The 26,898-nt window shown below is 46.7% G+C and overlaps 1 non-coding gene and 62 pseudogenes across 1 annotated transcript; all 63 read right to left on the bottom strand.

Moving 5' to 3' along the window:
• LOC140286744 (5S ribosomal RNA) lies at window positions 1-119 on the bottom strand (annotated as a pseudogene).
• A 237-nt stretch (window positions 120-356) lies between these two features.
• LOC140286750 (5S ribosomal RNA) lies at window positions 357-475 on the bottom strand (annotated as a pseudogene).
• A 269-nt stretch (window positions 476-744) lies between these two features.
• LOC140286831 (5S ribosomal RNA) lies at window positions 745-862 on the bottom strand (annotated as a pseudogene).
• A 657-nt stretch (window positions 863-1,519) lies between these two features.
• On the bottom strand, window positions 1,520-1,638 carry LOC140286691 (5S ribosomal RNA; annotated as a pseudogene).
• A 269-nt stretch (window positions 1,639-1,907) lies between these two features.
• On the bottom strand, window positions 1,908-2,026 carry LOC140286799 (5S ribosomal RNA; annotated as a pseudogene).
• A 269-nt stretch (window positions 2,027-2,295) lies between these two features.
• LOC140286660 (5S ribosomal RNA) lies at window positions 2,296-2,414 on the bottom strand (annotated as a pseudogene).
• Window positions 2,415-2,683: 269 nt separating this feature from the next.
• LOC140286905 (5S ribosomal RNA) lies at window positions 2,684-2,802 on the bottom strand (annotated as a pseudogene).
• Window positions 2,803-3,071: 269 nt separating this feature from the next.
• Window positions 3,072-3,190, bottom strand: LOC140286684 (5S ribosomal RNA; annotated as a pseudogene).
• Window positions 3,191-3,850: 660 nt separating this feature from the next.
• LOC140286568 (5S ribosomal RNA) lies at window positions 3,851-3,969 on the bottom strand (annotated as a pseudogene).
• A 269-nt stretch (window positions 3,970-4,238) lies between these two features.
• Window positions 4,239-4,357, bottom strand: LOC140286810 (5S ribosomal RNA; annotated as a pseudogene).
• A 269-nt stretch (window positions 4,358-4,626) lies between these two features.
• On the bottom strand, window positions 4,627-4,745 carry LOC140286743 (5S ribosomal RNA; annotated as a pseudogene).
• A 237-nt stretch (window positions 4,746-4,982) lies between these two features.
• LOC140286893 (5S ribosomal RNA) lies at window positions 4,983-5,101 on the bottom strand (annotated as a pseudogene).
• Window positions 5,102-5,370: 269 nt separating this feature from the next.
• LOC140286871 (5S ribosomal RNA) lies at window positions 5,371-5,488 on the bottom strand (annotated as a pseudogene).
• Window positions 5,489-5,757: 269 nt separating this feature from the next.
• On the bottom strand, window positions 5,758-5,876 carry LOC140286832 (5S ribosomal RNA; annotated as a pseudogene).
• A 657-nt stretch (window positions 5,877-6,533) lies between these two features.
• On the bottom strand, window positions 6,534-6,652 carry LOC140286675 (5S ribosomal RNA; annotated as a pseudogene).
• Window positions 6,653-6,921: 269 nt separating this feature from the next.
• On the bottom strand, window positions 6,922-7,040 carry LOC140286689 (5S ribosomal RNA; annotated as a pseudogene).
• A 269-nt stretch (window positions 7,041-7,309) lies between these two features.
• LOC140286890 (5S ribosomal RNA) lies at window positions 7,310-7,428 on the bottom strand (annotated as a pseudogene).
• Window positions 7,429-7,697: 269 nt separating this feature from the next.
• LOC140286904 (5S ribosomal RNA) lies at window positions 7,698-7,816 on the bottom strand (annotated as a pseudogene).
• A 269-nt stretch (window positions 7,817-8,085) lies between these two features.
• Window positions 8,086-8,204, bottom strand: LOC140286828 (5S ribosomal RNA; annotated as a pseudogene).
• A 269-nt stretch (window positions 8,205-8,473) lies between these two features.
• Window positions 8,474-8,592, bottom strand: LOC140286567 (5S ribosomal RNA). Its single transcript, XR_011911319.1, has one exon. It is a non-coding gene; the product is annotated as a 5S ribosomal RNA (ribosomal RNA).
• A 269-nt stretch (window positions 8,593-8,861) lies between these two features.
• LOC140286772 (5S ribosomal RNA) lies at window positions 8,862-8,980 on the bottom strand (annotated as a pseudogene).
• A 269-nt stretch (window positions 8,981-9,249) lies between these two features.
• On the bottom strand, window positions 9,250-9,368 carry LOC140286734 (5S ribosomal RNA; annotated as a pseudogene).
• Window positions 9,369-9,640: 272 nt separating this feature from the next.
• Window positions 9,641-9,759, bottom strand: LOC140286697 (5S ribosomal RNA; annotated as a pseudogene).
• Window positions 9,760-10,031: 272 nt separating this feature from the next.
• LOC140286771 (5S ribosomal RNA) lies at window positions 10,032-10,150 on the bottom strand (annotated as a pseudogene).
• A 269-nt stretch (window positions 10,151-10,419) lies between these two features.
• On the bottom strand, window positions 10,420-10,538 carry LOC140286770 (5S ribosomal RNA; annotated as a pseudogene).
• A 272-nt stretch (window positions 10,539-10,810) lies between these two features.
• LOC140286679 (5S ribosomal RNA) lies at window positions 10,811-10,929 on the bottom strand (annotated as a pseudogene).
• A 269-nt stretch (window positions 10,930-11,198) lies between these two features.
• On the bottom strand, window positions 11,199-11,317 carry LOC140286625 (5S ribosomal RNA; annotated as a pseudogene).
• A 269-nt stretch (window positions 11,318-11,586) lies between these two features.
• On the bottom strand, window positions 11,587-11,705 carry LOC140286742 (5S ribosomal RNA; annotated as a pseudogene).
• Window positions 11,706-11,974: 269 nt separating this feature from the next.
• On the bottom strand, window positions 11,975-12,093 carry LOC140286800 (5S ribosomal RNA; annotated as a pseudogene).
• Window positions 12,094-12,362: 269 nt separating this feature from the next.
• On the bottom strand, window positions 12,363-12,481 carry LOC140286752 (5S ribosomal RNA; annotated as a pseudogene).
• Window positions 12,482-12,750: 269 nt separating this feature from the next.
• LOC140286808 (5S ribosomal RNA) lies at window positions 12,751-12,869 on the bottom strand (annotated as a pseudogene).
• Window positions 12,870-13,138: 269 nt separating this feature from the next.
• On the bottom strand, window positions 13,139-13,257 carry LOC140286594 (5S ribosomal RNA; annotated as a pseudogene).
• Window positions 13,258-13,526: 269 nt separating this feature from the next.
• LOC140286741 (5S ribosomal RNA) lies at window positions 13,527-13,645 on the bottom strand (annotated as a pseudogene).
• A 647-nt stretch (window positions 13,646-14,292) lies between these two features.
• Window positions 14,293-14,411, bottom strand: LOC140286593 (5S ribosomal RNA; annotated as a pseudogene).
• A 269-nt stretch (window positions 14,412-14,680) lies between these two features.
• Window positions 14,681-14,799, bottom strand: LOC140286670 (5S ribosomal RNA; annotated as a pseudogene).
• A 269-nt stretch (window positions 14,800-15,068) lies between these two features.
• Window positions 15,069-15,187, bottom strand: LOC140286658 (5S ribosomal RNA; annotated as a pseudogene).
• A 272-nt stretch (window positions 15,188-15,459) lies between these two features.
• LOC140286727 (5S ribosomal RNA) lies at window positions 15,460-15,578 on the bottom strand (annotated as a pseudogene).
• Window positions 15,579-15,847: 269 nt separating this feature from the next.
• On the bottom strand, window positions 15,848-15,966 carry LOC140286602 (5S ribosomal RNA; annotated as a pseudogene).
• Window positions 15,967-16,235: 269 nt separating this feature from the next.
• LOC140286708 (5S ribosomal RNA) lies at window positions 16,236-16,354 on the bottom strand (annotated as a pseudogene).
• Window positions 16,355-16,626: 272 nt separating this feature from the next.
• Window positions 16,627-16,745, bottom strand: LOC140286656 (5S ribosomal RNA; annotated as a pseudogene).
• Window positions 16,746-17,017: 272 nt separating this feature from the next.
• On the bottom strand, window positions 17,018-17,136 carry LOC140286725 (5S ribosomal RNA; annotated as a pseudogene).
• Window positions 17,137-17,405: 269 nt separating this feature from the next.
• LOC140286601 (5S ribosomal RNA) lies at window positions 17,406-17,524 on the bottom strand (annotated as a pseudogene).
• A 658-nt stretch (window positions 17,525-18,182) lies between these two features.
• Window positions 18,183-18,301, bottom strand: LOC140286706 (5S ribosomal RNA; annotated as a pseudogene).
• A 272-nt stretch (window positions 18,302-18,573) lies between these two features.
• Window positions 18,574-18,692, bottom strand: LOC140286525 (5S ribosomal RNA; annotated as a pseudogene).
• A 272-nt stretch (window positions 18,693-18,964) lies between these two features.
• Window positions 18,965-19,083, bottom strand: LOC140286724 (5S ribosomal RNA; annotated as a pseudogene).
• A 269-nt stretch (window positions 19,084-19,352) lies between these two features.
• Window positions 19,353-19,471, bottom strand: LOC140286749 (5S ribosomal RNA; annotated as a pseudogene).
• Window positions 19,472-19,740: 269 nt separating this feature from the next.
• On the bottom strand, window positions 19,741-19,859 carry LOC140286731 (5S ribosomal RNA; annotated as a pseudogene).
• Window positions 19,860-20,128: 269 nt separating this feature from the next.
• LOC140286748 (5S ribosomal RNA) lies at window positions 20,129-20,247 on the bottom strand (annotated as a pseudogene).
• A 269-nt stretch (window positions 20,248-20,516) lies between these two features.
• LOC140286806 (5S ribosomal RNA) lies at window positions 20,517-20,635 on the bottom strand (annotated as a pseudogene).
• Window positions 20,636-20,904: 269 nt separating this feature from the next.
• On the bottom strand, window positions 20,905-21,023 carry LOC140286592 (5S ribosomal RNA; annotated as a pseudogene).
• A 269-nt stretch (window positions 21,024-21,292) lies between these two features.
• Window positions 21,293-21,411, bottom strand: LOC140286671 (5S ribosomal RNA; annotated as a pseudogene).
• A 269-nt stretch (window positions 21,412-21,680) lies between these two features.
• Window positions 21,681-21,799, bottom strand: LOC140286739 (5S ribosomal RNA; annotated as a pseudogene).
• Window positions 21,800-22,446: 647 nt separating this feature from the next.
• On the bottom strand, window positions 22,447-22,565 carry LOC140286590 (5S ribosomal RNA; annotated as a pseudogene).
• Window positions 22,566-22,834: 269 nt separating this feature from the next.
• On the bottom strand, window positions 22,835-22,953 carry LOC140286570 (5S ribosomal RNA; annotated as a pseudogene).
• A 269-nt stretch (window positions 22,954-23,222) lies between these two features.
• Window positions 23,223-23,341, bottom strand: LOC140286657 (5S ribosomal RNA; annotated as a pseudogene).
• A 272-nt stretch (window positions 23,342-23,613) lies between these two features.
• Window positions 23,614-23,732, bottom strand: LOC140286723 (5S ribosomal RNA; annotated as a pseudogene).
• Window positions 23,733-24,001: 269 nt separating this feature from the next.
• On the bottom strand, window positions 24,002-24,120 carry LOC140286600 (5S ribosomal RNA; annotated as a pseudogene).
• Window positions 24,121-24,389: 269 nt separating this feature from the next.
• On the bottom strand, window positions 24,390-24,508 carry LOC140286705 (5S ribosomal RNA; annotated as a pseudogene).
• A 272-nt stretch (window positions 24,509-24,780) lies between these two features.
• LOC140286722 (5S ribosomal RNA) lies at window positions 24,781-24,899 on the bottom strand (annotated as a pseudogene).
• A 269-nt stretch (window positions 24,900-25,168) lies between these two features.
• LOC140286599 (5S ribosomal RNA) lies at window positions 25,169-25,287 on the bottom strand (annotated as a pseudogene).
• A 658-nt stretch (window positions 25,288-25,945) lies between these two features.
• Window positions 25,946-26,064, bottom strand: LOC140286704 (5S ribosomal RNA; annotated as a pseudogene).
• A 272-nt stretch (window positions 26,065-26,336) lies between these two features.
• On the bottom strand, window positions 26,337-26,455 carry LOC140286919 (5S ribosomal RNA; annotated as a pseudogene).
• Window positions 26,456-26,727: 272 nt separating this feature from the next.
• LOC140286581 (5S ribosomal RNA) lies at window positions 26,728-26,846 on the bottom strand (annotated as a pseudogene).
• Window positions 26,847-26,898: the final 52 nt, after the last annotated feature.

Below are 26,898 nucleotides of genomic sequence, written 5' to 3'. Positions count from 1 at the left end.
AGCTTACAGCACCTGGTATTCCCAAGCTGTCTCCCATCCAAGTACTAACCAGGTACAACCCTGCTTGGCGTCCGAGATCAGACGAGGTCGGGCTTATTCAGGGTGGTGTGGCCGTAAGCAAAAATGTCTCTGACAAATGTGCATTATATAGGTACTGGAATCATACGGTTCCTCTATGCAACCAGATAATCATCTTCTCTGATGTGATCATTATCTGCAACTGAAACTGAGACTCTCAGATCACTTCGTGTCAGCCAACAAAGCAGCAGCAGCTGAAGATGACCAACTTCCTCATGTGTCACAGGGTGATCAGAAGTTGCAACAAAAGACATGCAGGTGGTAGAGAGAAGAGAAGAAGCTTACAGCACCTGGTATTCCCAAGCAGTCTCCCATCCAAGTACTAACCAGGCCCAACCCTGCTTGGCTTCCGAGATCAGACGAGGTTGGGCTTATTCAGGGTGGTGTGGCCGTAAGCAACAATGTCGGTGACAAATGTGCATTATATAGGTACTGGAATCATACACTTCCTCTGTATAACCAGATAATTGCCGAAAAAGGCTGACTTATAGTGGGTTCATCTTCCTCCTTGATGTGATTATTCTCTGGAGCTGAAACTGAGACTCTCAGATCACCTCGTGTCTATCAACAAAGCAGCAGCAGCTGAAGATGACCAGCTTCTTCACGTGTCACAGGGTGATCAGACGTTGCAACAAAAGACATGGAGGTGGTAGAGAGAAGAGAAAAAGCTTACAGCACCTGGTATTCCCAAGCAGTCTCCCATCAAGTACTAAGCAGGCCTAAACCTGCTTGGCTTCCGAGATCAGACGAGGTCGGGCTTATTCAGGGTGGTTTGGCCGTAAGCGACAATGTCTGTGACAAATGTGCATTATATAGGTACTGGAATCATACGGTTCCTCTATGCAACCAAATAATTGCAGAGAAAAGCTGACTTGTAGTGGGCACATCTTCTTCTCTGATGTGATTATTCTCTCCAGCTGAAACTGAGACTCTCAGATTACCTCATGTCTGCCAACAAAGCAGCAGCAGCTGAAGATGACCAACTTCCTCATGTGTCACAGGGTGATCAGACGTTGCAACAAAACACATGCAGGTGGTAGAGAGAAGAGAAACAGCTTACAGCACCTGGTATTCCCAAGCAGTCTCCCATTGAAGTACAAACCAGACCCAACCCTGCTTGGCTTCCGAGATAAGACAAGGTGGGGCTTATTCAGGGTGGTGTGGCGGTAAGCGACAATATCTGTTACAAATGTGAATTATATAGGTACTGGAATCATACACTTGCTCTATGAAACCAGATAATTGCCGAGAAAGGCTGATGTGTAGTGGGCATATCATCTTCTCTGATGTGATCATTCTCTTCAGCTGAAACTGAGACTCTCAGATCACTTCGTGTCTGCCAACAAAGCAGCAGCTGCTGAAGATGACCAACTTCCTCATGTGTCACAGGGTGATCAGACGTTGCAACAAAAGACATGCAGGTTGTAGAGAGAAGAGAAAACGCTTACAGCACCTGGTATTCCCAAGCAGTCTCCCATTAAAGTACTAACCAGGCCCAACCCTCCTTGGCTTCCGAGATCAGACGAGGTCGGGCTTATTCAGGGTGGTGTGGCCGTAAGGAACAATTTCTGTGACAAATGTGCATTATATAGGTACTGGAATCATACACTTCCTCTATGTAACCAGATAATTGCAGAGAAAGGCTGACTTGTTATGGAAACATCTTCTTCCCTGATGTGATTATTCTCTGCAGCTGAAACTGAGACTCTCAGATCACTTCGTGTCTGCCAACAAAGCAGCAGCAGCTGAAGATGACCAACTTCCTCATGTGTCACAGGGTGATCAGACGTTGCAACAAAAGACATGCAGGTTGTAGAGAGAAGAGAAAACTCTTACAGAACCTGGTATTCCCAAGCAGTCTCCCATTAAAGTACTAACCAGGCCCAACCCTCCTTGGCTTCCGAGATCAGACGAGGTCGGGCTTATTCAGGGTGGTGTGGCCGTAAGGAACAATTTCTGTGACAAATGTGCATTATATAGGTACTGGAATCATACAATTCCTCTATGTAACCAGATAATTGCAGAGAAAGGCTGACTTGTTATGGGCACATCTTCTTCCCTGATGTGATTATTCTCTGCAGCTGAAACTGAGACTCTCAGATCACTTCGTGTCTGCCAACAAAGCAGCAGCAGCTGAAGATGACCAACTTCGTCATGTGTCACAGGGTGATCAGACGTTGCAACAAAAGACATGCAGGTGGTCGAGAGAAGACAAAAAGCTTACAGCTCCTGGTATTCCCAAGCGGTCTCCCATTTAAGTACTAACCAGGCCCAACCCTCCTTGGCTTCCGAGATCAGACGAGGTCGGGCTTATTCAGGGTGGTGTGGCCGTAAGGAACAATTTCTGTGACAAATGTGCATTATATAGGTACTGGAATCATACAATTCCTCTATGTAACCAGATAATTGCAGAGAAAGGCTGACTTGTTATGGGCACATCTTCTTCCCTGATGTGATTATTCTCTGCAGCTGAAACTGAGACTCTCAGATCACTTCGTGTCTGCCAACAAAGCAGCAGCAGCTGAAGATGACCAACTTCGTCATGTGTCACAGGGTGATCAGACGTTGCAACAAAAGACATGCAGGTGGTCGAGAGAAGACAAAAAGCTTACAGCTCCTGGTATTCCCAAGCGGTCTCCCATTTAAGTACTAACCAGGCCCAACCCTCCTTGGCTTCCGAGATCAGACGAGGTCGGGCATGTTCAGGGTGGTGTGGCCGTAAGCAACAATGTCTCTGACAAATGTGCATTATATAGGTACAGGAATCATACGGTTCCTCTATGCAACCAGATAATTGCCGAGAAAGGCTGATGTGTAGCGGGCAAATCATCTTCTCTGATGTGATCATTCTCTGCAACTTAAACTGAGACTCTCAGATCACTTCGTGTCAGCCAACAAAGCAGCAGCAGCTGAAGATGACCAACTTCCTCATGTGTCACAGGGTGATCAGACGTTGCAACAAAAGACATGCAGGTGGTAGAGAGAAGAGAAAAAGCTTACAGCACCTGGTATTCCCAAGCTGACTCCAATCCAAGTACTAACCAGGTACAACCCTGCTTGGCGTCCGAGATCAGACGAGGTCGGGCTTATTCAGGGTGGTGTGGCCGTAAGCGACAATGTCTGTGACAAATGTGCATTATATAGGTACTGGAATCATACGGTTCCTCTATGCAACCAGATAATTGCAGAGAAAAGCTGACTTGTAGTGGGCACATCTTCTTCTCTGATGTGATCATTCTCTGCAACTGAAACTGAGACTCTCAGATCACCTCGTGTCTATCAACAAAGCAGCAGGAGCTGAAGATGACCAACTTCCTCATGTGTCACAGGGTGATCAGACGTTGCAACAAAAGACATGCAGGTGGTCGAGAGAAGACAAAAAGCTTACAGCACCTGGTAATCCCAAGCAGACTCCCATCTAAGTACTAACCAGGTACAACCCTGCTTGGCGTCCGAGATAAGACAAGGTGGGGCTTATTCAGGGTGGTGTGGCCGTAAGCAACAATGTCTCTGACAAATGTGCATTATATAGGTACTGGAATCATACGGTTCCTCTATGCAACCAGATAATTGCCGAGAAAGGCTGATGTGTAGCGGGCAAATCATCTTCTTCCCTGACGTGATAATTTTCTCCAGCTGAACATGAGACTCTCAGATCACTTCGTGTCTGCCAACAAAGCAGCAGAAGCTGAAGATGACAAACTTCCTCATGTGTCACAGGGTGATCAGACGTTGCAACAAAAGACATGCAGGTGGTAGAGAGAAGAGAAAAAGCTTAAGGTACCTGGTATTCCCAAGCGGTCTCCCATTCAAGTACTAACCAGGCCCAACCGTGCTTGGCTTCCGAGATCAGACGAGGTCGGGCTCATTCAGGGTGGTGTGGCCGTAAGCAACAATATCGGTGACAAATGTGCATTATATAGGTACTGGAATCATACACTTCCTCTGTATAACCAGATAATTGCCGAAAAAGGCTGACTTGTAGTGGGTTCATCTTCCTCCTTGATGTGATTATTCTCTGGAGCTGAAACTGAGACTCTCAGATCACCTCGTGTCTATCAACAAAGCAGCAGCAGCTGAAGATGACTAACTTCTTCACGTGTCACAGGGTGATCAGACGTTGCAACAAAAGACATGCAGGTGGTAGAGAGAAGAGAAAAAGCGTACAGCACCTGGTATTCCCAAGCTGTCTCCCATCCAAGTACTAACCAGGTACAACCCTGCTTGGCGTCCGAGATCAGACGAGGTCGGGCTTATTCAGGGTGGTGTGGCCGTAAGCAACAATGTCTCTGACAAATGTGCATTATATAGGTACTGGAATCATACGGTTCCTCTATGCAACCAGATAATTGCCGAGAAAGGCTGATGTGTAGCGGGGAAATCATCTTCTCTGATGTGATCATTATCTGCAACTGAAACTGAGACTCTCAGATCACTTCGTGTCAGCCAACAAAGCAGCAGCAGCTGAAGATGACCAACTTCTTCACGTGTCACAGGGTGATCAGACGTTGCAACAAAAGACATGCAGGTGGTAGAGAGAAGAGAAAAAGCTTACAGCACCTGGTATTCCCAAGCTGTCTCCCATCCAAGTACTAACCAGGTACAACCCTGCTTGGCGTCCGAGATCAGACGAGGTCGGGCTTATTCAGGGTGGTGTGGCCGTAAGCAACAATGTCTCTGACAAATGTGCATTATATAGGTACTGGAATCATACGGTTCCTCTATGGAACCAGATAATCATCTTCTCTGATGTGATCATTATCTGCAACTGAAACTGAGACTCTCAGATCACTTCGTGTCAGCCAACAAAGCAGCAGCAGCTGAAGATGACCAACTTCCTCATGTGTCACAGGGTGATCAGAAGTTGCAACAAAAGACATGCAGGTGGTAGAGAGAAGAGAAGAAGCTTACAGGACCTGGTATACCCAAGCAGTCTCCCATCCAAGTACTAAGGAGGCCCAACCCTGCTTGGCTTCCGAGATCAGACGAGGTTGGGCTTATTCAGGGTGGTGTGGCCGTAAGCAACAATATCGGTGACAAATGTGCATTATATAGGTACTGGAATCATACACTTCCTCTGTATAACCAGATAATTGCCGAAAAAGGCTGACTTATAGTGGGTTCATCTTCCTCCTTGATGTGATTATTCTCTGGAGCTGAAACTGAGACTCTCAGATCACCTCGTGTCTATCAACAAAGCAGCAGCAGCTGAAGATGACCAGCTTCTTCACGTGTCACAGGGTGATCAGACGTTGCAACAAAAGACATGCAGGTGGTAGAGAGAAGAGAAAAAGCTTACAGCACCTGGTATTCCCAAGCAGTCTCCCATCAAATACTAAGCAGGCCTAAACCTGCTTGGCTTCCGAGATCAGACGAGGTCGGGCTTATTCAGGGTGGTGTGGCCGTAAGCAACAATGTCTCTGACAAATGTGCATTATATAGGTACTGGAATCATACGGTTCCTCTATGCAACCAAATAATTGCAGAGAAAAGCTGACTTGTAGCGGACAAATCATCTTCTCTGATGTGATTATTCTCTCCAGCTGAAACTGAGACTCTCAGATTACCTCATGTCTGCCAACAAAGCAGCAGGAGCTGAAGATGACCAACTTCTTCACGTGTCACAGGGTGATCAGACGTTGCAACAAAAGACATGCAGGTGGTCGAGAGAAGAGAAAAAGCTTACAGCACCTGGTATTCCCAAGCTGTCTCCTATCCAAGTACTAACCAGGTACAACCCTGCTTGGCGTCCGAGATCAGACGAGGTCGGGCTTATTCAGGGTGGTGTGGCGGTAAGCAAATATATTTGTTACAAATGTGAATTATATAGGTACTGGAATCATACACTTCCTCTATGAAACCAGATAATTGCCGAGAAAGGCTGATGTGTAGTGGGGATATCATCTTCTCTGATGTGATCATTCTCTTCAGCTGAAACTGAGACTCTTAGATCACTTCGTGTCTGCCAACAAAGCAGCAGCAGCTGAAGATGACCAACTTCCTCATGTGTCACAGGGTGATCAGACGTTGCAACAAAACACATGCAGGTGGTAGAGAGAAGAGAAACAGCTTACAGCACCTGGTATTCCCAAGCAGTCTCCCATTGAAGTACAAACCAGACCCAACCCTGCTTGGCTTCCGAGATAAGACAAGGTGGGGCTTATTCAGGGTGGTGTGGCGGTAAGCGACAATATCTGTTACAAATGTGAATTATATAGGTACTGGAATCATACACTTGCTCTATGAAACCAGATAATTGCCGAGAAAGGCTGATGTGTAGTGGGCATATCATCTTCTCTGATGTGATCATTCTCTTCAGCTGAAACTGAGACTCTCAGATCACTTCGTGTCTGCCAACAAAGCAGCAGCTGCTGAAGATGACCAACTTCCTCATGTGTCACAGGGTGATCAGACGTTGCAACAAAAGACATGCAGGTTGTAGAGAGAAGAGAAAACGCTTACAGCACCTGGTATTCCCAAGCAGTCTCCCATTCAAGTACTAACCAGGACCAACCCTGCTTGGCTCCTGAGATCAGACGAGGTCGGGCATGTTCAGGGTGGTGTGGCCGTAAGCAGCAATGTATCTGACAAATGTGCATTATATAGGCACTGGAATCATACGGTTCCTCTATGCAACCAGATAATTGCCGAGAAAGGCTAATGTGTAGCGGGTGTATCATCTTCTCTGATGTGATCATTCTCTTCAGCTGAAACTGAGACTCTCAGATCACTTCGTGTCTGCCAACAAAGCAGAAGCTGCTGAAGATGACCAACTTCCTCATGTGTCACAGGGTGATCAGACGTTGCAACAAAAGACATGCAGGTTGTAGAGAGAAGAGAAAACGCTTACAGCACCTGGTATTCCCAAGCAGTCTCCCATTAAAGTACTAACCAGGCCCAACCCTCCTTGGCTTCCGAGATCAGACGAGGTCGGGCTTATTCAGGGTGGTGTGGCCGTAAGGAACAATTTCTGTGACAAATGTGCATTATATAGGTACTGGAATCATACACTTCCTCTATGTAACCAGATAATTGCAGAGAAAGGCTGACTTGTTATGGAAACATCTTCTTCCCTGATGTGATTATTCTCTGCAGCTGAAACTGAGACTCTCAGATCACTTCGTGTCTGCCAACAAAGCAGCAGCAGCTGAAGATGACCAACTTCCTCATGTGTCACAGGGTGATCAGACGTTGCAACAAAAGACATGCAGGTTGTAGAGAGAAGAGAAAACTCTTACAGAACCTGGTATTCCCAAGCAGTCTCCCATTAAAGTACTAACCAGGCCCAACCCTCCTTGGCTTCCGAGATAAGACGAGGTCGGGCTTATTCAGGGTGGTGTGGCCGTAAGGAACAATTTCTGTGACAAATGTGCATTATATAGGTACTGGAATCATACAATTCCTCTATGTAACCAGATAATTGCAGAGAAAGGCTGACTTGTTATGGGCACATCTTCTTCCCTGATGTGATTATTCTCTGCAGCTGAAACTGAGACTCTCAGATCACTTCGTGTCTGCCAACAAAGCAGCAGCAGCTGAAGATGACCAACTTCGTCATGTGTCACAGGGTGATCAGACGTTGCAACAAAAGACATGCAGGTGGTCGAGAGAAGACAAAAAGCTTACAGCTCCTGGTATTCCCAAGCGGTCTCCCATTTAAGTACTAACCAGGCCCAACCCTCCTTGGCTTCCGAGATCAGACGAGGTCGGGCATGTTCAGGGTGGTGTGGCCGTAAGCAACAATGTCTCTGACAAATGTGCATTATATAGGTACTGGAATCATACGGTTCCTCTATGCAACCAGATAATTGCCGAGAAAGGCTGATGTGTAGCGGGCAAATCATCTTCTCTGATGTGATCATTCTCTGCAACTTAAACTGAGACTCTCAGATCACTTCGTGTCAGCCAACAAAGCAGCAGCAGCTGAAGATGACCAACTTCCTCATGTGTCACAGGGTGATCAGACGTTGCAACAAAAGACATGCAGGTGGTAGAGAGAAGAGAAGAAGCTTACAGCACCTGGTATTCCCAAGCAGTCTCCCATACAAGTACTAAGGAGGTTCAACCCTGCTTGGCTTCCGAGATCAGACGAGGTCGGGCATGTTCAGGGTGGTGTGGCCGTAAGCAACAATGTGTCTGACAAATGTGCATTATATAAGTACAGGAATCATACGGTTCCTCTATGTAACCAGATAATTGCTGAGAAAGGCTGATCTGTAGTGGGCACATCTTCTTCCCTGAAGTGATTATTCTCTTTAGCTGAAACTGAGACTCTCAGATCACTTCGTGTCTTCCAACAAAGCAGCAGCAGCTGAAGATGGCCAACTTCCTCATGTGTCACAGGGTGATCAGACGTTGCAACAAAAGACATGCAGGTGGTAGAGAGAAGAGAAAAAGCTTACAGCACCTGGTATTCCCAAGCGGTCTCCCATTCAAGTACTAACCAGGCCCAACCCTGCTTGGCTTCCGAGATCAGACGAGGTTGGGCTTATTCAGGGTGGTGTGGCCGTAAGCAACAATATCGGTGACAAATGTGCATTATATAGGTACTGGAATCATACACTTCCTCTGTATAACCAGATAATTGCCGAAAAAGGCTGACTTGTAGTGGATTCATCTTCCTCCTTGATGTGATTATTCTCTGGAGCTGAAACTGAGACTCTCAGATCACCTCGTGTCTATCAACAAAGCAGCAGCAGCTGAAGATGACCAACTTCTTCACGTGTCACAGGGTGATCAGACGTTGCAACAAAAGACATGCAGGTGGTAGAGAGAAGAGAAAAAGCTTACAGCACCTGGTATTCCCAAGCTGACTCCTATCCAAGTACTAACCAGGTACAACCCTGCTTGGCGTCCGAGATCAGACGAGGTCGGGCTTATTCAGGGTGGTGTGGCCGTAAGCAACAATGTCTCTGACAAATGTGCATTATATAGGTACTGGAATCATACGGTTCCTCTATGCAACCAGATAATTGCCGAGAAAGGCTGATGTGTAGCGGACAAATCATCTTCTCTGATGTGATCATTCTCTGCAACTGAAACTGAGACTCTCAGATCACCTCGTGTCTATCAACAAAGCAGCAGCAGCTGAAGATGACCAACTTCTTCACGTGTCACAGGGTGATCAGACGTTGCAACAAAAGACATGCAGGTGGTAGAGAGAAGAGAAAAAGCTTACAGCACCTGGTATTCCCAAGCTGTCTCCTATCCAAGTACTAACCAGGTACAACCCTGCTTGGCGTCCGAGATCAGACGAGGTCGGGCTTATTCAGGGTGGTGTGGCCGTAAGCAACAATGTCTCTGACAAATGTGCATTATATAGGTACTGGAATCATACGGTTCCTCTATGCAACCAGATAATTGCCGAGAAAGGCTGATGTGTAGCGGGCAAATCATCTTCTTCCCTGACGTGATAATTTTCTCCAGCTGAACATGAGACTCTCAGATCACTTCGTGTCTGCCAACAAAGCAGCAGAAGCTGAAGATGACCAACTTCCTCATGTGTCACAGGGTGATCAGACGTTGCAACAAAAGACATGCAGGTGGTAGAGAGAAGAGAAAAAGCTTAAGGTACCTGGTATTCCCAAGCGGTCTCCCATTCAAGTACTAACCAGGCCCAACCGTGCTTGGCTTCCGAGATCAGACGAGGTCGGACTTATTCAGGGTGGTGTGGCCGTAAGCAACAATATCGGTGACAAATGTGCATTATATAGGTACTGGAATCATACACTTCCTCTGTATAACCAGATAATTGCCGAAAAAGGCTGACTTGTAGTGGGTTCATCTTCCTCCTTGATGTGATTATTCTCTGGAGCTGAAACTGAGACTCTCAGATCACTTCATGTCTGCCAACAAAGCAGCAGCAGCAGCTGAAGATGACCAACTTCCTCATGTGTCACAGGGTGATCAGACGTTGCAACAAAAGACATGCAGGTGGTAGAGAGAAGAGAAAAAGCTTACAGCACCTGGTATTCCCAAGCTGACTCCTATCCAAGTACTAACCAGGTACAACCCTGCTTGGCGTCCGAGATCAGACGAGGTCGGGCTTATTCAGGGTGGTGTGGCCGTAAGCAACAATGTCTCTGACAAATGTGCATTATATAGGTACTGGAATCATACGGTTCCTCTATGCAACCAGATAATTGCCGAGAAAGGCTGATGTGTAGCGGACAAATCATCTTCTCTGATGTGATCATTCTCTGCAACTGAAACTGAGACTCTCAGATCACCTCGTGTCTATCAACAAAGCAGCAGCAGCTGAAGATGACCAACTTCTTCACGTGTCACAGGGTGATCAGACGTTGCAACAAAAGACATGCAGGTGGTAGAGAGAAGAGAAAAAGCTTACAGCACCTGGTATTCCCAAGCTGTCTCTTATCCAAGTACTAACCAGGTACAACCCTGCTTGGCTTCCGAGATCAGACGAGGTCGGGCTTATTCAGGGTGGTGTGGCCGTAAGCAACAATGTCTCTGACAAATGTGCATTATATAGGTACTGGAATCATACGGTTCCTCTATGCAACCAGATAATTGCTGAGAAAGGCTGATGTGTAGCGGGCAAATCATCTTCTTCCCTGACGTGATAATTTTCTCCAGCTGAACATGAGACTCTCAGATCACTTCGTGTCTGCCAACAAAGCAGCAGAAGCTGAAGATGACCAACTTCCTCATGTGTCACAGGGTGATCAGACGTTGCAACAAAAGACATGCAGGTGGTAGAGAGAAGAGAAAAAGCTTAAGGTACCTGGTATTCCAAAGCGGTCTCCCATTCAAGTACTAACCAGGCCCAACCGTGCTTGGCTTCCGAGATCAGACGAGGTCGGGCTTATTCAGGGTGGTGTGGCCGTAAGCAAAAATATCGGTGACAATTGTGCATTATATAGGTACTGGAATCATACACTTCCTCTGTGTAACCAGATAATTGCCGAAAAAGGCTGACTTGTAGTGGGTTCATCTTCCTCCTTGATGTGATTATTCTCTTCAGCTGAAACTGAGACTCTCAGATCACTTCGTGTCTGCCAACAAAGCAGCAGAAAATGAAGATGACCAACTTCCTCATGTGTCACAGGGTGATCAGACGTTGCAACAAAAGACATGCAGGTGGTAGAGAGAAGAGAAAAAGCTTAAGGCACCTGGTATTCCCAAGCAGTCTCCCATTCAAGTACTAACCAGGCCCAACCCTGCTTGGCTTCCGAGATCAGACGAGGTTGGGCTTATTCAGGGTGGTGTGGCCATAAGCAACAATTTTGGTGACAAATGTGCATTATATAGGTACTGGAATCATACACTTCCTCTGTATAACCAGATAATTGCCGAAAAAGGCTGACTTGTAGTGGGTTCATCTTCCTCCTTGATGTGATTATTCTCTGCAGCTGAAACTGAGACTCTCAGATCACCTCGTGTCTATCAACAAAGCAGCAGCAGCTGAAGATGACTAACTTCTTCACGTGTCACAGGGTGATCAGACGTTGCAACAAAAGACATGCAGGTGGTAGAGAGAAGAGAGAAAGCTTACAGCACCTGGTATTCCCAAGCTGTCTCCCATCCAAGTACTAACCAGGTACAACCCTGCTTGGCGTCCGAGATCAGACGAGGTCGGGCTTATTCAGGGTGGTGTGGCCGTAAGCAACAATGTCTCTGACAAATGTGCATTATATAGGTACTGGAATCATACGGTTCCTCTATGCAACCAGATAATTGCCGAGAAAGGCTGATGTGTAGCGGGCAAATCATCTTCTCTGATGTGATCATTATCTGCAACTGAAACTGAGACTCTCAGATCACTTCGTGTCAGCCAACAAAGCAGCAGCAGCTGAAGATGACCAACTTCCTCATGTGTCACAGGGTGATCAGGAGTTGCAACAAAAGACATGCAGGTGGTAGAGAGAAGAGAAGAAGCTTACAGCACCTGGTATTCCCAAGCAGTCTCCCACCCAAGTACTAAGGAGGTTCAGCCCTGCTTGGCTTCCGAGATCAGACGAGGTCGGGCATGTTCAGGGTGGTGTGGCCGTAAGCAACAATGTGTCTGACAAATGTGCATTATATAAGTACAGGAATCATACGGTTCCTCTATGTAACCAGATAATTGCTGAGAAAGGCTGATCTGTAGTGGGCACATCTTCTTCCCTGAAGTGATTATTCTCTTTAGCTGAAACTGAGACTCTCAGATCACTTCGTGTCTTCCAACAAAGCAGCAGCAGCTGAAGATGGCCAACTTCCTCATGTGTCACAGGGTGATCAGACGTTGCAACAAAAGACATGCAGGTTGTAGAGAGAAGAGAAAACGCTTACAGCACCTGGTATTCCCAAGCAGTCTCCCATTAAAGTACTAACCAGGCCCAACCCTCCTTGGCTTCCGAGATCAGACGAGGTCGGGCTTATTCAGGGTGGTGTGGCCATAAGGAACAATTTCTGTGACAAATGTGCATTATATAGGTACTGGAATCATACACTTCCTCTATGTAACCAGATAATTGCAGAGAAAGGCTGACGTGTTATGGGCACATCTTCTTCCCTGATGTGATTATTCTCTGCAGCTGAAACTGAGACTCTCAGATCACTTCGTGTCTGCCAACAAAGCAGCAGCAGCTGAAGATGACCAACTTCCTCATGTGTCACAGGGTGATCAGACGTTGCAACAAAAGACATGCAGGTTGTAGAGAGAAGAGAAAACGCTTACAGAACCTGGTATTCCCAAGCAGTCTCCCATTAAAGTACTAACCAGGCCCAACCCTCCTTGGCTTCCGAGATCAGACGAGGTCGGGCTTATTCAGGGTGGTGTGGCCGTAAGGAACAATTTCTGTGACAAATGTGCATTATATAGGTACTGGAATCATACGGTTCCTCTATGTAACCAGATAATTGCTGAGAAAGGCTGATCTGTAGTGGGCACATCTTCTTCCCTGACGTGATAATTTTCTCCAGCTGAACATGAGACTCTCAGATCACTTCGTGTCTGCCAACAAAGCAGCAGAAGCTGAAGATGACCATCTTCCTCATGTGTCACAGGGTGATCAGACGTTGCAACAAAAGACATGCAGGTGGTAGAGAGAAGAGAAAAAGCTTAAGGTACCTGGTATTCCCAAGCGGTCTCCCATTCAAGTACTAACCAGGCCCAACCGTGCTTGGCTTCCGAGATCAGACGAGGTCGGGCTTATTCAGGGTGGTGTGGCCGTAAGCAAAAATATCGGTGACAATTGTGCATTATATAGGTACTGGAATCATACACTTCCTCTGTATAACCAGATAATTGCCGAAAAAGGCTGACTTGTAGTGGGTTCATCTTCCTCCTTGATGTGATTATTCTCTGCAGCTGAAACTGAGACTCTCAGATCACCTCGTGTCTATCAACAAAGCAGCAGCAGCTGAAGATGACTAACTTCTTCACGTGTCACAGGGTGATCAGACGTTGCAACAAAAGACATGCAGGTGGTAGAGAGAAGAGAAAAAGCTTACAGCACCTGGTATTCCCAAGCTGTCTCCCATCCAAGTACTAACCAGGTACAACCCTGCTTGGCGTCCGAGATCAGACGAGGTCGGGCTTATTCAGGGTGGTGTGGCCGTAAGCAACAATGTCTCTGACAAATGTGCATTATATAGGTACTGGAATCATACGGTTCCTCTATGCAACCAGATAATTGCCGAGAAAGGCTGATGTGTAGCGGGCAAATCATCTTCTCTGATGTGATCATTCTCTGCAACTTAAACTGAGACTCTCAGATCACTTCGTGTCAGCCAACAAAGCAGCAGCAGCTGAAGATGACCAACTTCCTCATGTGTCACAGGGTGATCAGACGTTGCAACAAAAGACATGCAGGTGGTAGAGAGAAGAGAAAAAGCTTACAGCACCTGGTATTCCCAAGCAGTCTCCCATCCAAGTACTAAGGAGGCTCAACCCTGCTTGGCTTACGAGATCAGGCATGTTCAGGGTGGTGTGGCCGTAAGCAACAATGTGTCTGACAAATGTGCATTATATAAGTACAGGAATCATACGGTTCCTCTATGTAACCAGATAATTGCTGAGAAAGGCTGATCTGTAGTGGGCACATCTTCTTCCCTGACGTGATAATTTTCTCCAGCTGAACATGAGACTCTCAGATCACTTCGTGTCTGCCAACAAAGCAGCAGAAGCTGAAGATGACCAACTTCCTCATGTGTCACAGGGTGATCAGACGTTGCAACAAAAGACATGCAGGTGGTAGAGAGAAGAGAAAAAGCTTAAGGTACCTGGTATTCCCAAGCGGTCTCCCATTCAAGTACTAACCAGGCCCAACCGTGCTTGGCTTCCGAGATCAGACGAGGTCGGGCTTATTCAGGGTGGTGTGGCCGTAAGCAAAAATATCGGTGACAATTGTGCATTATATAGGTACTGGAATCATACACTTCCTCTGTGTAACCAGATAATTGCCGAAAAAGGCTGACTTGTAGTGGGTTCATCTTCCTCCTTGATGTGATTATTCTCTTCAGCTGAAACTGAGACTCTCAGATCACTTCGTGTCTGCCAACAAAGCAGCAGAAAATGAAGATGACCAACTTCCTCATGTGTCACAGGGTGCTCAGACGTTGCAACAAAAGACATGAAGGTGGTAGAGAGAAGAGAAAAAGCTTAAAGCACCTGGTATTCCCATGCAGTCTACCATCCAAGTACTAACCAGGCCCAAACCTGCTTGGCTTTCGAGATCAGACGAGGTCGGGTATATTCAGGGTGGTGTGGCCGTAAGCAACAATAACTGTGACAAATGTGCATTATATAGGTACTGGAATCATACAGTTCCTCTATGTAACCAGATTATTGCCGAGAAAAGCTGATAAGTAGTGGGCACATCTTCTTCCCTGACGTGATTATTCTCTCGAGCTGAAACTGAGACTCTCAGATCACTTCGTGTCTGCCAACAAAGCAGCAGCAGCTGAAGATGACCACCTTCCTCATGTGTCACAGGGTGATCAGACGTTGCAACAAAAGACATGCAGGTGGTAGAGAGAGGAGAAAAAGCTTACAGCACCTGGTATTCCCAAGAGGACTCCCATCCAAGTACTAACAAGGCCCAATCCTGCTTGGCTTCCAAGATCAGACGAGGTCGGGCTTATTCAGGGTGGTGTGGCCGTAAGCGACATTAACTGTGACAAATGTGCATTATATAGGTACTGGAATCATACACTTCTTCTATGTAACCAGATAATTGCAGAGAAAGGCTGACTTGTAGTGGGCACATCTTCTTCCCTGATGTGATTATTCTCTGCAGCTGAAACTGAGACTCTCAGATCACTTTGTGTCTGCCAACAAAGAAGCAGCAGCTGCTGAAGATGACCAACTTCCTCATGTGTCACAGGATGATCAGACGTTGCAACAAAAGACATGCAGGTGGTAGAGAGGAGAGAAGAAGCGTACAGCACCTGGTATTCCCAAGCAGTCTCCCATCCAAGTACTAAGCAGGCTCAACCCTGTTTGGCTTCCGAGATCAGACGAGGTCGGGCATGTTCAGGGTGGTGTGGCCGCAAGCGACAATGTCTCTGACAAATGTGCATTATATAGGTACTGGAATCATACGGTTCCTCTATGCAACCAGATAATTGCCGAGAAAGGCTGATGTGTAGCGGGCATATCATCTTCTCTGATGTGATCATTCTCTTCAGCTGAAACTGAGACTCTCAGATCACTTCGTGTCTGCCAACAAAGCAGCAGAAGCTGAAGATGACCAACTTCCTCATGTGTCTCAGGGTGATCAGACGTTGCAACAAAAGACATGTAGGTGGTAGAGAGAAGAGAAAAAGCTTAAGGCACCTGGTATTCCCAAGCGGTCTCGCATTCAAGTACTAACCAGGCCCAACCCTGCTTGGCTTCCGAGATCAGACGAGGTCGGGCTTATTCAGGGTGGTGTGGCCGTAAGCAACAATATCGGTGACAAATGTGCATTATATAGGTACTGGAATCATACACTTCCTCTGTGTAACCAGATAATTGCCGAAAAAGGCTGACTTGTAGTGGGTTCATCTTCCTCCTTGATGTGATTATTCTCTCCAGCTGAAAATGAGACTCTCAGATCACCTCGTGTCTATCAACAAAGCAGCAGCAGCTGAAGATGACCAACTTCTTCACGTGTCACAGGGTGATCAGACATTGCAACAAAAGACATGCAGGTGGTAGAGAGAAGAGAAAAAGCTTAAAGCACCTGGTATTCCCAAGCAGTCTCCCATCCAAGTACTAACCAGGCCCAAACCTGCTTGGCTTCCAAGATCAGACGAGGTCGGGCTTATTCAGGGTGGTGTGGCCGTAAGCAACAATATCTGTGACAAATGTGCATTATATAAGTACTGGAATCATACACTTCCTCTATGTAACCAGATAATTGCCGAGAAAGGCTGACTTGTAGTGGGCACATATTCTTCCCCGATGTGATTATTTTCTGCAGCTGAAACTGAGACTCTCAGATCACTTTGTGTCTGCCAACAAAGAAGCAGCAGCTGCTGAAAATGACCAACTTCCTCATGTGTCACAGGATGATCAGACGTTGCAACAAAAGACATGCAGGTGGTAGAGAGGAGAGAAGAAGCGTACAGCACCTGGTATTCCCAAGCAGTCTCCCATCCAAGTACTAACCAGGCCCAAACCTGCTTGGCTTCCAAGATCAGACGAGGTCGGGCTTATTCAGGGTGGTGTGGCCGTAAGCAACAATATCTGTGACAAATGTGCATTATATAAGTACTGGAATCATACACTTCCTCTATGTAACCAGATAATTGCCGAGAAAGGCTGACGTGTAGTGGGCACATCTTCTTCCCCGATGTGATTATTTTCTGCAGCTGAAACTGAGACTCTCAGATCACTTTGTGTCTGCCAACAAAGAAGCAGCAGCTGCTGAAGATGACCAACTTCCTCATGTGTCACAGGATGATCAGACGTTGCAACAAAAGACATGCAGGTGGTAGAGAGGAGAGAAGAAGCGTACAGCACCTGGTATTCCCAAGCAGTCTCCCATCCAAGTACTAAGCAGGCTCAACCCTGTTTGGCTTCCGAGATCAGACGAGGTCGGGCATGTTCAGGGTGGTGTGGCCGCAAGCGACAATGTCTCTGACAAATGTGCATTATATAGGTACTGGAATCATACGGTTCCTCTATGCAACCAGATAATTGCCGAGAAAGGCTGATGTGTAGCGGGCATATCATCTTCTCTGATGTGATCATTCTCTTCAGCTGAAACTGAGACTCTCAGATCACTTCGTGTCTGCCAACAAAGCAGCAGAAGCTGAAGATGACCAACTTCCTCATGTGTCTCAGGGTGATCAGACGTTGCAACAAAAGACATGTAGGTGGTAGAGAGAAGAGAAAAAGCTTAAGGCACCTGGTATTCCCAAGCGGTCTCGCATTCAAGTACTAACCAGGCCCAACCCTGCTTGGCTTCCGAGATCAGACGAGGTCGGGCTTATTCAGGGTGGTGTGGCCGTAAGCAACAATATCGGTGACAAATGTGCATTATATAGGTACTGGAATCATACACTTCCTCTGTGTAACCAGATAATTGCCGAAAAAGGCTGACTTGTAGTGGGTTCATCTTCCTCCTTGATGTGATTATTCTCTCCAGCTGAAAATGAGACTCTCAGATCACCTCGTGTCTATCAACAAAGCAGCAGCAGCTGAAGATGACCAACTTCTTCACGTGTCACAGGGTGATCAGACATTGCAACAAAAGACATGCAGGTGGTAGAGAGAAGAGAAAAAGCTTACAGCACCTGGTTATTCACAAGCTGTCTCCCATCCAAGTAGTAAGCAGTTACAACCCTGCTTGGCGTCCGAGATCAGACGAGGTGGGGCTTATTCAGGGTGGTGTGGCCGTAAGCAACAATGTCTCTGACAAATGTGCATTATATAGGTACTGGAATCATACGGTTCCTCTATGCAACCAGATAATTGCCGAGAAAGGCTGACTTGTAGTGGGCACATCTTCTTCCCTGACGTGATAATTCTCTCCAGCTGAAAATGAGACTCTCAGATCACTTCGTGTCTGCCAACAAAGCAGCAGCAGCTGAAGATGACCAACTTCCTCATGTGTCACAAGGTGATCAGACGTTGCAACAAAAGACATGCAGGTGGTAGAGAGAAGAGAAAAAGCTTAAAGCACCTGGTATTCCCAAGCAGTCTCCCATCCAAGTACTAACCAGGCCCAAACCTGCTTGGCTTCCAAGATCAGACGAGGTCGGGCTTATTCAGGGTGGTGTGGCCGTAAGCAACAATATCTGTGACAAATGTGCATTATATAAGTACTGGAATCATACACTTCCTCTATGTAACCAGATAATTGCCGAGAAAGGCTGACTTGTAGTGGGCACATCTTCTTCCCCGATGTGATTATTTTCTGCAGCTGAAACTGAGACTCTCAGATCACTTCGTGTCTGCCAACAAAGAAGCAGCAGCTGCTGAAGATGACCAACTTCCTCATGTGTCACAGGATGATCAGACGTTGCAACAAAAGACATGCAGGTGGTAGAGAGAAGAGAAGAAGCTTACAGCACCTGGTATTCCCAAGAGGTCTCCCATCGAAGTACTAACCAGGCCCAAACCTGCTCTGCTTCCGAGATCAGACGAGGTCGGGCTTATTCAGGGTGGTGTGGCCGTAAGCAACAATATCTCTGACAAATGTCCATTATATAGGTACTGGAATCATACGGTTCCTCTATGCAACCAGTTAATTGCAGAGAAAGGCTGATGTGTAGCGGGCACATCTTCTTCCCCCATGTGATTATTTTCTGCAGCTGAAACTGAGACTCTCAGATCACTTCGTGTCTGCCAACAAAGAAGCAGCAGCTGCTGAAGATGACCAACTTCCTCATGTGTCACAGGATGATCAGACGTTGCAACAAAAGACATGCAGGTGGTAGAGAGGAGAGAAGAAGCGTACAGCACCTGGTATTCCCAAGCAGTCTCCCATCCAAGTACTAAGCAGGCTCAACCCTGTTTGGCTTCCGAGATCAGACGAGGTCGGGCATGTTCAGGGTGGTGTGGCCGCAAGCGACAATGTCTCTGACAAATGTGCATTATATAGGTACTGGAATCATACGGTTCCTCTATGTAACCAGATAATTGCTGAGAAAGGCTGATCTGTAGTGGGCACATCTTCTTCCCTGAAGTGATTATTCTCTTTAGCTGAAACTGAGACTCTCAGATCACTTCGTGTCTTCCAACAAAGCAGCAGCAGCTGAAGATGGCCAACTTCCTCATGTGTCACAGGGTGATCAGACGTTGCAACAAAAGACATGCAGGTTGTAGAGAGAAGAGAAAACGCTTACAGCACCTGGTATTCCCAAGCAGTCTCCCATTAAAGTACTAACCAGGCCCAACCCTCCTTGGCTTCCGAGATCAGACGAGGTCGGGCTTATTCAGGGTGGTGTGGCCATAAGGAACAATTTCTGTGACAAATGTGCATTATATAGGTACTGGAATCATACACTTCCTCTATGTAACCAGATAATTGCAGAGAAAGGCTGACGTGTTATGGGCACATCTTCTTCCCTGATGTGATTATTCTCTGCAGCTGAAACTGAGACTCTCAGATCACTTCGTGTCTGCCAACAAAGCAGCAGCAGCTGAAGATGACCAACTTCCTCATGTGTCACAGGGTGATCAGACGTTGCAACAAAAGACATGCAGGTTGTAGAGAGAAGAGAAAACGCTTACAGAACCTGGTATTCCCAAGCAGTCTCCCATTAAAGTACTAACCAGGCCCAACCCTCCTTGGCTTCCGAGATCAGACGAGGTCGGGCATGTTCAGGGTGGTGTGGCCGCAAGCGACAATGTCTCTGACAAATGTGCATTATATAGGTACTGGAATCATACGGTTCCTCTATGTAACCAGATAATTGCTGAGAAAGGCTGATCTGTAGTGGGCACATCTTCTTCCCTGAAGTGATTATTCTCTTTAGCTGAAACTGAGACTCTCAGATCACTTCGTGTCTTCCAACAAAGCAGCAGCAGCTGAAGATGGCCAACTTCCTCATGTGTCACAGGGTGATCAGACGTTGCAACAAAAGACATGCAGGTTGTAGAGAGAAGAGAAAACGCTTACAGCACCTGGTATTCCCAAGCAGTCTCCCATTAAAGTACTAACCAGGCCCAACCCTCCTTGGCTTCCGAGATCAGACGAGGTCGGGCTTATTCAGGGTGGTGTGGCCATAAGGAACAATTTCTGTGACAAATGTGCATTATATAGGTACTGGAATCATACACTTCCTCTATGTAACCAGATAATTGCAGAGAAAGGCTGACGTGTTATGGGCACATCTTCTTCCCTGATGTGATTATTCTCTGCAGCTGAAACTGAGACTCTCAGATCACTTCGTGTCTGCCAACAAAGCAGCAGCAGCTGAAGATGACCAACTTCCTCATGTGTCACAGGGTGATCAGACGTTGCAACAAAAGACATGCAGGTTGTAGAGAGAAGAGAAAACGCTTACAGAACCTGGTATTCCCAAGCAGTCTCCCATTAAAGTACTAACCAGGCCCAACCCTCCTTGGCTTCCGAGATCAGACGAGGTCGGGCTTATTCAGGGTGGTGTGGCCGTAAGGAACAATTTCTGTGACAAATGTGCATTATATAGGTACTGGAATCATACGGTTCCTCTATGTAACCAGATAATTGCTGAGAAAGGCTGATCTGTAGTGGGCACATCTTCTTCCCTGACGTGATAATTTTCTCCAGCTGAACATGAGACTCTCAGATCACTTCGTGTCTGCCAACAAAGCAGCAGAAGCTGAAGATGACCATCTTCCTCATGTGTCACAGGGTGATCAGACGTTGCAACAAAAGACATGCAGGTGGTAGAGAGAAGAGAAAAAGCTTAAGGTACCTGGTATTCCCAAGCGGTCTCCCATTCAAGTACTAACCAGGCCCAACCGTGCTTGGCTTCCGAGATCAGACGAGGTCGGGCTTATTCAGGGTGGTGTGGCCGTAAGCAAAAATATCGGTGACAATTGTGCATTATATAGGTACTGGAATCATATGGTTCCTCTGTGTAACCAGATAATTGCCGAAAAAGGCTGACTTGTAGTGGGTTCATCTTCCTCCTTGATGTGATTATTCTCTTCAGCTGAAACTGAGACTCTCAGATCACTTCGTGTCTGCCAACAAAGCAGCAGAAAATGAAGATGACCAACTTCCTCATGTGTCACAGGGTGATCAGATGTTGCAACAAAAGACATGCAGGTGGTAGAGAGAAGAGAAAAAGCTTAAGGCACCTGGTATTCCCAAGCAGTCTCCCATTCAAGTACTAACCAGGCCCAACCCTGCTTGGCTTCCGAGATCAGACGAGGTTGGGCTTAATCAGGGTGGTGTGGCCATAAGCAAAAATTTTGGTGACAAATGTGCATTATATAGGTACTGGAATCATACACTTCCTCTGTATAACCAGATAATTGCCGAAAAAGGCTGACTTGTAGTGGGTTCATCTTCCTCCTTGATGTGATTATTCTCTGCAGCTGAAACTGAGACTCTCAGATCACCTCGTGTCTATCAACAAAGCAGCAGCAGCTGAAGATGACTAACTTCTTCACGTGTCACAGGGTGATCAGACGTTGCAACAAAAGACATGCAGGTGGTAGAGAGAAGAGAAAAAGCTTACAGCACCTGGTATTCCCAAGCTGTCTCCCATCCAAGTACTAACCAGGTACAACCCTGCTTGGCGTCCGAGATCAGACGAGGTCGGGCTTATTCAGGGTGGTGTGGCCGTAAGCAACAATGTCTCTGACAAATGTGCATTATATAGGTACTGGAATCATACGGTTCCTCTATGCAACCAGATAATTGCCGAGAAAGGCTGATGTGTAGCGGGCAAATCATCTTCTCTGATGTGATCATTCTCTGCAACTTAAACTGAGACTCTCAGATCACTTCGTGTCAGCCAACAAAGCAGCAGCAGCTGAAGATGACCAACTTCCTCATGTGTCACAGGGTGATCAGACGTTGCAACAAAAGACATGCAGGTGGTAGAGAGAAGAGAAAAAGCTTACAGCACCTGGTATTCCCAAGCAGTCTCCCATCCAAGTACTAAGGAGGCTCAACCCTGCTTGGCTTACGAGATCAGGCATGTTCAGGGTGGTGTGGCCGTAAGCAACAATGTGTCTGACAAATGTGCATTATATAAGTACAGGAATCATACGGTTCCTCTATGTAACCAGATAATTGCTGAGAAAGGCTGATCTGTAGTGGGCACATCTTCTTCCCTGACGTGATAATTTTCTCCAGCTGAACATGAGACTCTCAGATCACTTCGTGTCTGCCAACAAAGCAGCAGAAGCTGAAGATGACCAACTTCCTCATGTGTCACAGGGTGATCAGACGTTGCAACAAAAGACATGCAGGTGGTAGACAGAAGAGAAAAAGCTTAAGGTACCTGGTATTCCCAAGCGGTCTCCCATTCAAGTACTAACCAGGCCCAACCGTGCTTGGCTTCCGAGATCAGACGAGGTCGGGCTTATTCAGGGTGGTGTGGCCGTAAGCAAAAATATCGGTGACAATTGTGCATTATATAGGTACTGGAATCATACACTTCCTCTGTGTAACCAGATAATTGCCGAAAAAGGCTGACTTGTAGTGGGTTCATCTTCCTCCTTGATGTGATTATTCTCTTCAGCTGAAACTGAGACTCTCAGATCACTTCGTGTCTGCCAACAAAGCAGCAGAAAATGAAGATGACCAACTTCCTCATGTGTCACAGGGTGCTCAGACGTTGCAACAAAAGACATGAAGGTGGTAGAGAGAAGAGAAAAAGCTTAAAGCACCTGGTATTCCCATGCAGTCTACCATCCAAGTACTAACCAGGCCCAAACCTGCTTGGCTTCCGAGATCAGACGAGGTCGGGTATATTCAGGGTGGTGTGGCCGTAAGCAACAATAACTGTGACAAATGTGCATTATATAGGTACTGGAATCATACAGTTCCTCTATGTAACCAGATTATTGCCGAGAAAAGCTGATAAGTAGTGGGCACATCTTCTTCCCTGACGTGATTATTCTCTCGAGCTGAAACTGAGACTCTCAGATCACTTCGTGTCTGCCAACAAAGCAGCAGCAGCTGAAGATGACCACCTTCCTCATGTGTCACAGGGTGATCAGACGTTGCAACAAAAGACATGCAGGTGGTAGAGAGAGGAGAAAAAGCTTACAGCACCTGGTATTCCCAAGAGGACTCCCATCCAAGTACTAACAAGGCCCAATCCTGCTTGGCTTCCAAGATCAGACGAGGTCGGGCTTATTCAGGGTGGTGTGGCCGTAAGCGACATTAACTGTGACAAATGTGCATTATATAGGTACTGGAATCATACACTTCTTCTATGTAACCAGATAATTGCAGAGAAAGGCTGACTTGTAGTGGGCACATCTTCTTCCCTGATGTGATTATTCTCTGCAGCTGAAACTGAGACTCTCAGATCACTTTGTGTCTGCCAACAAAGAAGCAGCAGCTGCTGAAGATGACCAACTTCCTCATGTGTCACAGGATGATCAGACGTTGCAACAAAAGACATGCAGGTGGTAGAGAGGAGAGAAGAAGCGTACAGCACCTGGTATTCCCAAGCAGTCTCCCATCCAAGTACTAAGCAGGCTCAACCCTGTTTGGCTTCCGAGATCAGACGAGGTCGGGCATGTTCAGGGTGGTGTGGCCGCAAGCGACAATGTCTCTGACAAATGTGCATTATATAGGTACTGGAATCATACGGTTCCTCTATGCAACCAGATAATTGCCGAGAAAGGCTGATGTGTAGCGGGCATATCATCTTCTCTGATGTGATCATTCTCTTCAGCTGAAACTGAGACTCTCAGATCACTTCGTGTCTGCCAACAAAGCAGCAGAAGCTGAAGATGACCAACTTCCTCATGTGTCTCAGGGTGATCAGACGTTGCAACAAAAGACATGTAGATGGTAGAGAGAAGAGAAAAAGCTTAAGGCACCTGGTATTCCCAAGCGGTCTCGCATTCAAGTACTAACCAGGCCCAACCCTGCTTGGCTTCCGAGATCAGACGAGGTCGGGCTTATTCAGGGTGGTGTGGCCGTAAGCAACAATATCGGTGACAAATGTGCATTATATAGGTACTGGAATCATACACTTCCTCTGTGTAACCAGATAATTGCCGAAAAAGGCTGACTTGTAGTGGGTTCATCTTCCTCCTTGATGTGATTATTCTCTCCAGCTGAAAATGAGACTCTCAGATCACCTCGTGTCTATCAACAAAGCAGCAGCAGCTGAAGATGACCAACTTCTTCACGTGTCACAGGGTGATCAGACATTGCAACAAAAGACATGCAGGTGGTAGAGAGAAGAGAAAAAGCTTAAAGCACCTGGTATTCCCAAGCAGTCTCCCATCCAAGTACTAACCAGGCCCAAACCTGCTTGGCTTCCAAGATCAGACGAGGTCGGGCTTATTCAGGGTGGTGTGGCCGTAAGCAACAATATCTGTGACAAATGTGCATTATATAAGTACTGGAATCATACACTTCCTCTATGTAACCAGATAATTGCCGAGAAAGGCTGACTTGTAGTGGGCACATCTTCTTCCCCGATGTGATTATTTTCTGCAGCTGAAACTGAGACTCTCAGATCACTTTGTGTCTGCCAACAAAGAAGCAGCAGCTGCTGAAGATGACCAACTTCCTCATGTGTCACAGGATGATCAGACGTTGCAACAAAAGACATGCAGGTGGTAGAGAGGAGAGAAGAAGCGTACAGCACCTGGTATTCCCAAGCAGTCTCCCATCCAAGTACTAAGCAGGCTCAACCCTGTTTGGCTTCCGAGATCAGACGAGGTCGGGCATGTTCAGGGTGGTGTGGCCGCAAGCGACAATGTCTCTGACAAATGTGCATTATATAGGTACTGGAATCATACGGTTCCTCTATGCAACCAGATAATTGCCGAGAAAGGCTGATGTGTAGCGGGCATATCATCTTCTCTGATGTGATCATTCTCTTCAGCTGAAACTGAGACTCTCAGATCACTTCGTGTCTGCCAACAAAGCAGCAGAAGCTGAAGATGACCAACTTCCTCATGTGTCTCAGGGTGATCAGACGTTGCAACAAAAGACATGTAGGTGGTAGAGAGAAGAGAAAAAGCTTAAGGCACCTGGTATTCCCAAGCGGTCTCGCATTCAAGTACTAACCAGGCCCAACCCTGCTTGGCTTCCGAGATCAGACGAGGTCGGGCTTATTCAGGGTGGTGTGGCCGTAAGCAACAATATCGGTGACAAATGTGCATTATATAGGTACTGGAATCATACACTTCCTCTGTGTAACCAGATAATTGCCGAAAAAGGCTGACTTGTAGTGGGTTCATCTTCCTCCTTGATGTGATTATTCTCTGGAGCTGAAAATGAGACTCTCAGATCACCTCGTGTCTATCAACAAAGCAGCAGCAGCTGAAGATGACCAACTTCTTCACGTGTCACAGGGTGATCAGACATTGCAACAAAAGACATGCAGGTGGTAGAGAGAAGAGAAAAAGCTTACAGCACCTGGTTATTCACAAGCTGTCTCCCATCCAAGTAGTAAGCAGTTACAACCCTGCTTGGCGTCCGAGATCAGACGAGGTGGGGCTTATTCAGGGTGGTGTGGCCGTAAGCAACAATGTCTCTGACAAATGTGCATTATATAGGTACTGGAATCATACGGTTCCTCTATGCAACCAGATAATTGCCGAGAAAGGCTGACTTGTAGTGGGCACATCTTCTTCCCTGACGTGATAATTCTCTCCAGCTGAAAATGAGACTCTCAGATCACTTCGTGTCTGCCAACAAAGCAGCAGCAGCTGAAGATGACCAACTTCCTCATGTGTCACAAGGTGATCAGACGTTGCAACAAAAGACATGCAGGTGGTAGAGAGAAGAGAAAAAGCTTAAAGCACCTGGTATTCCCAAGCAGTCTCCCATCCAAGTACTAACCAGGCCCAAACCTGCTTGGCTTCCAAGATCAGACGAGGTCGGGCTTATTCAGGGTGGTGTGGCCGTAAGCAACAATATCTGTGACAAATGTGCATTATATAAGTACTGGAATCATACACTTCCTCTATGTAACCAGATAATTGCCGAGAAAGGCTGACTTGTAGTGGGCACATGTTCTTCCCCGATGTGATTATTTTCTGCAGCTGAAACTGAGACTCTCAGATCACTTCGTGTCTGCCAACAAAGAAGCAGCAGCTGCTGAAGATGACCAACTTCCTCATGTGTCACAGGATGATCAGACGTTGCAACAAAAGACATGCAGGTGGTAGAGAGAAGAGAAGAAGCTTACAGCACCTGGTATTCCCAAGAGGTCTCCCATCGAAGTACTAACCAGGCCCAAACCTGCTCTGCTTCCGAGATCAGACGAGGTCGGGCTTATTCAGGGTGGTGTGGCCGTAAGCAACAATATCTCTGACAAATGTCCATTATATAGGTACTGGAATCATACGGTTCCTCTATGCAACCAGTTAATTGCAGAGAAAGGCTGATGTGTAGCGGGCACATCTTCTTCCCCCATGTGATTATTTTCTGCAGCTGAAACTGAGACTCTCAGATCACTTCGTGTCTGCCAACAAAGAAGCAGCAGCTGCTGAAGATGACCAACTTCCTCATGTGTCACAGGATGATCAGACGTTGCAACAAAAGACATGGAGGTGGTAGACAGAAGAGAAGAAGCTTACAGCACCTGGTATTCCCAAGAGGTCTCCCATCGAAGTACTAACCAGGCCCAACCCTGCTTGGGTTCCGAGATCACACGAGGTTGGGCATATTCAGGGTGGTGTGGCCGTAAGTAACAATGTCTGTGACAAATGTGCATTATATAGGTACTGGAATCATACGGTTC

The sequence above is a fragment of the Leuresthes tenuis genome, unplaced genomic scaffold (assembly GCF_036924035.1).
Source record: "Leuresthes tenuis unplaced genomic scaffold, fLeuTen1.0.hap1 SCAF_98, whole genome shotgun sequence".
NCBI lineage: Eukaryota > Metazoa > Chordata > Actinopteri > Atheriniformes > Atherinopsidae > Leuresthes > Leuresthes tenuis.
Note: the sequence above shows the minus strand (reverse complement) of the source record. Positions and strands in the feature narration are given on the sequence as shown.